Source organism: Propithecus coquereli, unplaced genomic scaffold, assembly GCF_000956105.1.
Source record: "Propithecus coquereli isolate 6110/MARCELLA unplaced genomic scaffold, Pcoq_1.0 Scaffold194, whole genome shotgun sequence".
NCBI lineage: Eukaryota > Metazoa > Chordata > Mammalia > Primates > Indriidae > Propithecus > Propithecus coquereli.
Genome location: NW_012144300.1, coordinates 1,688,263 through 1,693,998, shown reverse-complemented (window position 1 = coordinate 1,693,998; position 5,736 = coordinate 1,688,263).

Genomic DNA, 5,736 nt, shown 5'->3' with positions numbered 1-5,736 from the left:
CGATTCATTTCTTTCTATTTTTAGTAGAGATGGGGGGTGGAGGGGGTCTCACTCTTGCTCAGGCTGGTCTCGAACTCCTGACCTTGAGTGATCCACCTGTCTCGGCCTCCCAGAGTGCTAGGATTACAGGCGTGAGCCACCGCACCCGGCCCAGATTTCCTTAATTTTTACTTCATGTTCCTTTTCTGTTCCAGGATTCCATCCGGAATATCACGTTCCATTTATTTGTCATGTTCTCTTAGGCTCCTCTGGGCTCTGATGGCATCTCAGACTTTGTCTGTTTTCGATGTTTTTGACAGCTTTGTGGAGTGGGGTAAGGTATTTTCCAGGACCCCTTCCACTAGATTTGTCTGGTGTTTTCCTCATGATTAGACTGGGGTTACGTGTTTTGAGGAGGAAAATTAGAGGTGAAGTACCATCTTTATCACATCGTGTCAATGGTTCATACTGTTAACATGACTTATCACTGTTGATGTTGACCTTTGTCACCCGAATGAAGTAGTGATTGTCAGGTTCCTGTACTATACAGTGATGTTTTGCCTCCTTTCCCTACTCTTTGGAAGTCGCTGCGCAGTGCAGCTGACACTTAATGAGTGGGGACTTAGGCTCCCCTTTCTAGTTACATTTTTACCACATTTTTTGAATAGAATAAGCTTATTTTTTCAAGTTTTTTTTTTTTTTTTTTTTTTTTAAAGAACGAGCTTAACCTATTTATTATATTTACTGAGCCCGTATCAGGAATGCCCAACCTTTAGTCCAGAGCTACGTTTCATCTCCTTAAAGGCTGGAGACACCAGATGAAGGAGAAATAAACAGCAAAGTATCCGAGCTGCCTAGACAAAGAAAGAATGCAACCACCTGCGGTTTTCTCTTTTCTGCTGAAAATTCAAAACTAAGAGTCAAGTACAACTGTGGCAACCACTGTGCAGTTCTTCTGAACAAGGTTTTGAGCCTGACAGACTCTGATGAAGACAGTCCTCCTGGATTCGAACCCAGCTCCACCACTTTTGGCCTTTTGTGATCTTGACAAATTCTTAACCTGAGACTCAGTTTATCCTCCTACAAAATAGGATTAATGATAGTATCTATCTCACAGCGTTGTTGGAATGATTATGGAGGACAAGGGATATAAAATACCTTACATTTAATAAACAAATAGTGATGCAACGGAGATGTTTGTTAATATTAAACAGATGTATCTTTCCTGCCCACAAATGGTGTTACCCTGCGGTGCTCCACTCTGTGTCAACGACGTGCCTTCTTTCGTGGGGTGGCATGTGCTGTCTTGAACTCAGCTTAGCTTTTAGACATCACCAAGGTAATAAATAACCTTGAGAGCCACACTTTGTGGAATGAGACAAGAGTTTTCTTAATTCCAAAAGCCTTCCTTTACATATTCACAGCAAAGCCTGGAAATCAGCATTTTGTTATAAGCCAGTGTAGACAGTATGGCTCTATGATGTAGGAGTTCTTCTGAGACAGGAAGGGAAGGAGGAAGGAGGAATCAGGAAGGGGAGAGAGAAGACATGAGACAGAGAATCAGAGGCTGAGACTGCAGTGAGGATGCTTCCTGGTCCATGAGAGGAGACCCAGTGCGTTGTGCCTTGATCTGGGGTGAGGGGTTAGCAACACTTTTTGAGGCTAAGATAGCTTGAGAGAGATTCTGAGATGCCTGAGCTGGTGCTTTGCTTCCCTCTGTTGGCGCCTGCCCAGCCTTGCTTTGGTAGAATGGAGGGAATAGGCAGATGGGCTCCAGAAGCCGTGCAGCTGGTCCTTCTTGAGGGATGGGCGGGGTCTGAAAGACCCCATGAATGGTACAAGAAGAAAGCTGGAAATTAAGAGTCACTGTGACTGTCCAGGGTTTACAGGGGTGTCATGGCAGGGGCTGCGTGGTAGACAGCCTAGAGCTGGAGCCAGAGGCAGGAGCAGCGGAGCCTCAGAAGTACCAGTGCAAGGCAAGCAGGGGAGGCCGTGAGCAGAGTTTGCCAGACATTGTCCTGCACAAAGTTTCCTGGAGGACAGACCATTACTGACACCAGGGGTGGACAGGCCAGGACAGAGTCTGTGTCCAAAAATTAGATGAGAAAAAATACTCCTTAACCAGGGTCAGCAGGAGATAGCAGAAGACAACAGGTTACGGCTGCCTACCTTGACCTGCAGGATAAGGAGACTTCCAGAACTACCCTCGGAAGCAAGGGGTTCAGGGCACAGACTTAAAGAGAGGAAAAAGAGCTCTGACGGGGAGTTGCAGTTGAATATTAACCTATAAGAGCCTAATGTTAAACAGGAAGAAACTATCCAATAATCCTTTTCTACATATCCGTACCATTTTTTTGTCAGTCTGTTTTTAAATTTCATTTTTTGTTTACCTATTTTCCTTTTTTAAACTATTCTCTTTTAAATCCCCTTTTTTAAAGAGAAAACTTTTAAGTTTCATAAATCCTTTTAAGTTTCTTCTTCCAGTTGTCCTGTTTCAGATTTAAAGTTTCATTTTACAACCCTCAAGAGCCTTGAACCCGTTGCTTATTTCAAAACATTTAGATGTATGTCACATTTTAATAATAATCTTACCTTTGTCAATATCTTGAGTTAAAAAAAAAAAAGCCTACATTCATTAACTCTTCTTCTGTTGGCAGTTTTATTCCTAAAGCTAATCATTAATGTTGTGTAATATTGTGTGTCTTAGTATGTAAAGGTGCGTTTAAAGGCCAAGCATGGTGGCTCAGGCCTGTAATCCCAGCCCTCTGGGAGGCTGAGGCAGGAGGATTGCTTGAGGTCAGGAGTTAAAGATCAGCCTGAGCAAGAATGAGACCCTGTCTCTACCAAAAGTAGAAAAAACTAGCCAGGCCTTGTGGCACGTGCCTGTAATCCCAGCTACTTGGGAGGCTGAGGCAGGAGGATCACTTTAGTCCAGGTGTTTGAGGTTGCTGTGAGCTACGACGATGACACCACTGCACTCTAGCTGGGGTGACAGAGGGAGACTGTCTCAAAAAAAAAAAATGTGTTTGAATATCCTATTTTGAGTAATGCCATCAAATATATTGATATGCTTGTGCCTTTTTTTTCACTTGAGACAGGGTCTCACTCTGTTACTCAGGCTAGAGTGCAGTGGCACAATCATAGCTCACTGCAACCTGCAACTCCTGAGCTTCAAGTGATCCTCCTGCCTCAGTCTCCCTAATAGCTGGGACTACAGGTGCACACCACCACACCCAGCTAATTTTTTCTATTTTTTGTAGAGACAGGGTCTTACTCTTGCTCAGGCTGGTCTCATACTCAAGCAATTCTCCAGCCTTGGCCTCCCAAAGTGCTAGGACTAGGGCATTAGCCACCACACCCGGCCCAAATATGGCATTTTGACAAGCTGAACCAAAGAAGCCTGAAGGCCCCTGTGACCTTCTCTGTTCCCACCACAGCCTCTCCCAAAGCACAGGATAAAGTTGTTCTCTCAAGTTCCCTTATCTGCCTAAAGTCTGACCTACCAAAGAAGAAAAACAATTGTCTCTGTTCCCTTCTGAGTTTTCATTAATAGAACCCATATCGCAGGAAGGAAGATTACAATCTGTCAACAAACCTGGACAGACTTCTGTCACAAACCATTGTCTGCTCTGCAGGCAACAGACTCTCCTCCAGACCACTGTATGTTCTTCTAGCCCATTGAATTCTCCCTAGTAATCATTTATGGCCCTTTAACAGAATTCCTCTTCTCCCTTTCCCACGACCTGTTTGCCAGGATCCAAGCCCCCGCATTGTTTCTGTAACCTCAAGATGGTACATAAGCTTCTGCACCCCACTGGGGGCTCGGTCTTCAGTCTGAAGGCTCCCTTGTGTACACACTAAACAAATTTGTATGCCTTTTCTCCAATTAACCTGCCTTTTGCCAGGTGATTTTTCAGTGAAACTTCAGAGGACCGGGGAACCCCCTGTCCTCACCACACACTAGGTAAAGATTACGCTAATTCAACAATGGCAACTAATCTCCCAAAGGTGGGGTTTTTTGGCTCAGATGTGTTTTTCTTTGACTACAAATCTTAGGAAAAGAGATTTACTCTGTGGTGATATTCCCCAAACCTCCTGCTGGACTAGGAAAAGACAGACAATAACAAGGAAACCTAAGAACATCTCCATCGTTTGACTCAGGCAGATATTTAGGAGCTGAAGGCCTAAACTAACTGCTTAAAGTTGTCATAAACACCAATGTTTTCCTGTTTTAAAATCTTAATAGTCATAAGCATTTTAGGTATCGTACAAGCAGCAACTTGGTTTGTGCTATGCTAAAACCAAACCGGGACTTTTTTCCCTCTCTCCAAGGTGATCTTTTATTCCTCCAGGGACTCCAATTTCAAAACTTACCCATTTCTTTGTAAAACTTTCATTGTTCTATTAATCAGCCTCTCAATGTCTTCATGAATAAGGTCCCTTAAGGATTCAAGGGTTTCTTTCTCAGTGACAGTCGGACACTGAGAAAACCTAGCACAAGCTCCAAGATGGTGGCTGCTGCCAACTGTGCTCAGATGACAGTGTTTGAGGCACCAGAAGCACCTTCCGGAGCTCCAGTCTTCTAAGTGTGAGAACAGAACAGAACGCAAGGGGACAGGCACCCGTTGGTGAGCCTCCCAGCGGGGAAAAATAACTGTCATTTTACCAACAATGTACAGCAGTGTTGTGTCCCAAACATCTGAAAGATAAAGATTAAGGAATTTATTTCAACTTATACAGTGTCCGGGAAACTATAACCATTAAGTGGTATTCAAATGTATAGCTCTCTTTTTCCTCCCCTTGGGTGATTAGAAACAAATGATAAGCAGGTTAAATTTTTGGGATTTTGCTTTCACTCCAGTCAGCTTCAGTTTATACTGTATTAAAGGGCGGATGTCACCTTCTGGCCTTCCTGTGGAGTCTTCTACATTCCTGTTTCCCCACCTGCACAAGGCAGAAGTGACCGCCAGGATGTCTTCCCAGGTGGGAAGCTGCTGGCATGAGAGCTGACTGCCTTTCTTCTAGGACAGGAGAAAACCAGAGACGAACTGCTGTATGTTACTGTGATATTGTGAAATATGTATTTGGTCTTCATCCTGCATAAACTCCTAAAATCCTTGGAATCTTCAAAGTGATAAGTGTCTTTTTGTATGCTAATGAGTTGAATGGTGGCTGGGACTGGTTGCCAGAAAGATCAAGGCAGGACTGGAAGGCTGACACTTTCAGACCCAGCCCCCAGCCTCCGGGAGGCGAGGGGAGGGGCTGAAGGTTAAGTTAATCACCAATGGCCAACGGTTTAATCAATCATGCCTATGTAATGAAGCCTCTATAAAGTTCCTAAAGGACTGGTTTGGGAGAAGGTCCAGATTGCTCAACACATGGAGGTTTCCGGAGGTTCCTGGAGGCTGGTGCACCCGGGTAGGGCATGGAAGCTCCATGTCCCTTTCCACATGCCTTGCCCTATGCATCTCTTCATCCGCATCCTTTGTAATATCCTTTATAATAAACTGGTAAACTTAAGTGTTTCCTTGAGTTCTTTGAGCTGCTCTGGCAAACTAATCAAACCCAGGGGTCATGGGAATCCCAATTTATAGCAAGTGGGTCAGAAGCACACGTGAAACAACCTAAGGCTTGTGATTGGCAGTGGAAATGGGGGGCAGTCTTGTGGGACTGAGCCCTCAACCTGTGGGATCTGATGCTTCTCCAGGTAGACAGTGTCGGAATTGAATTGGAGGACACCCAGCCGATGTCCAGAGT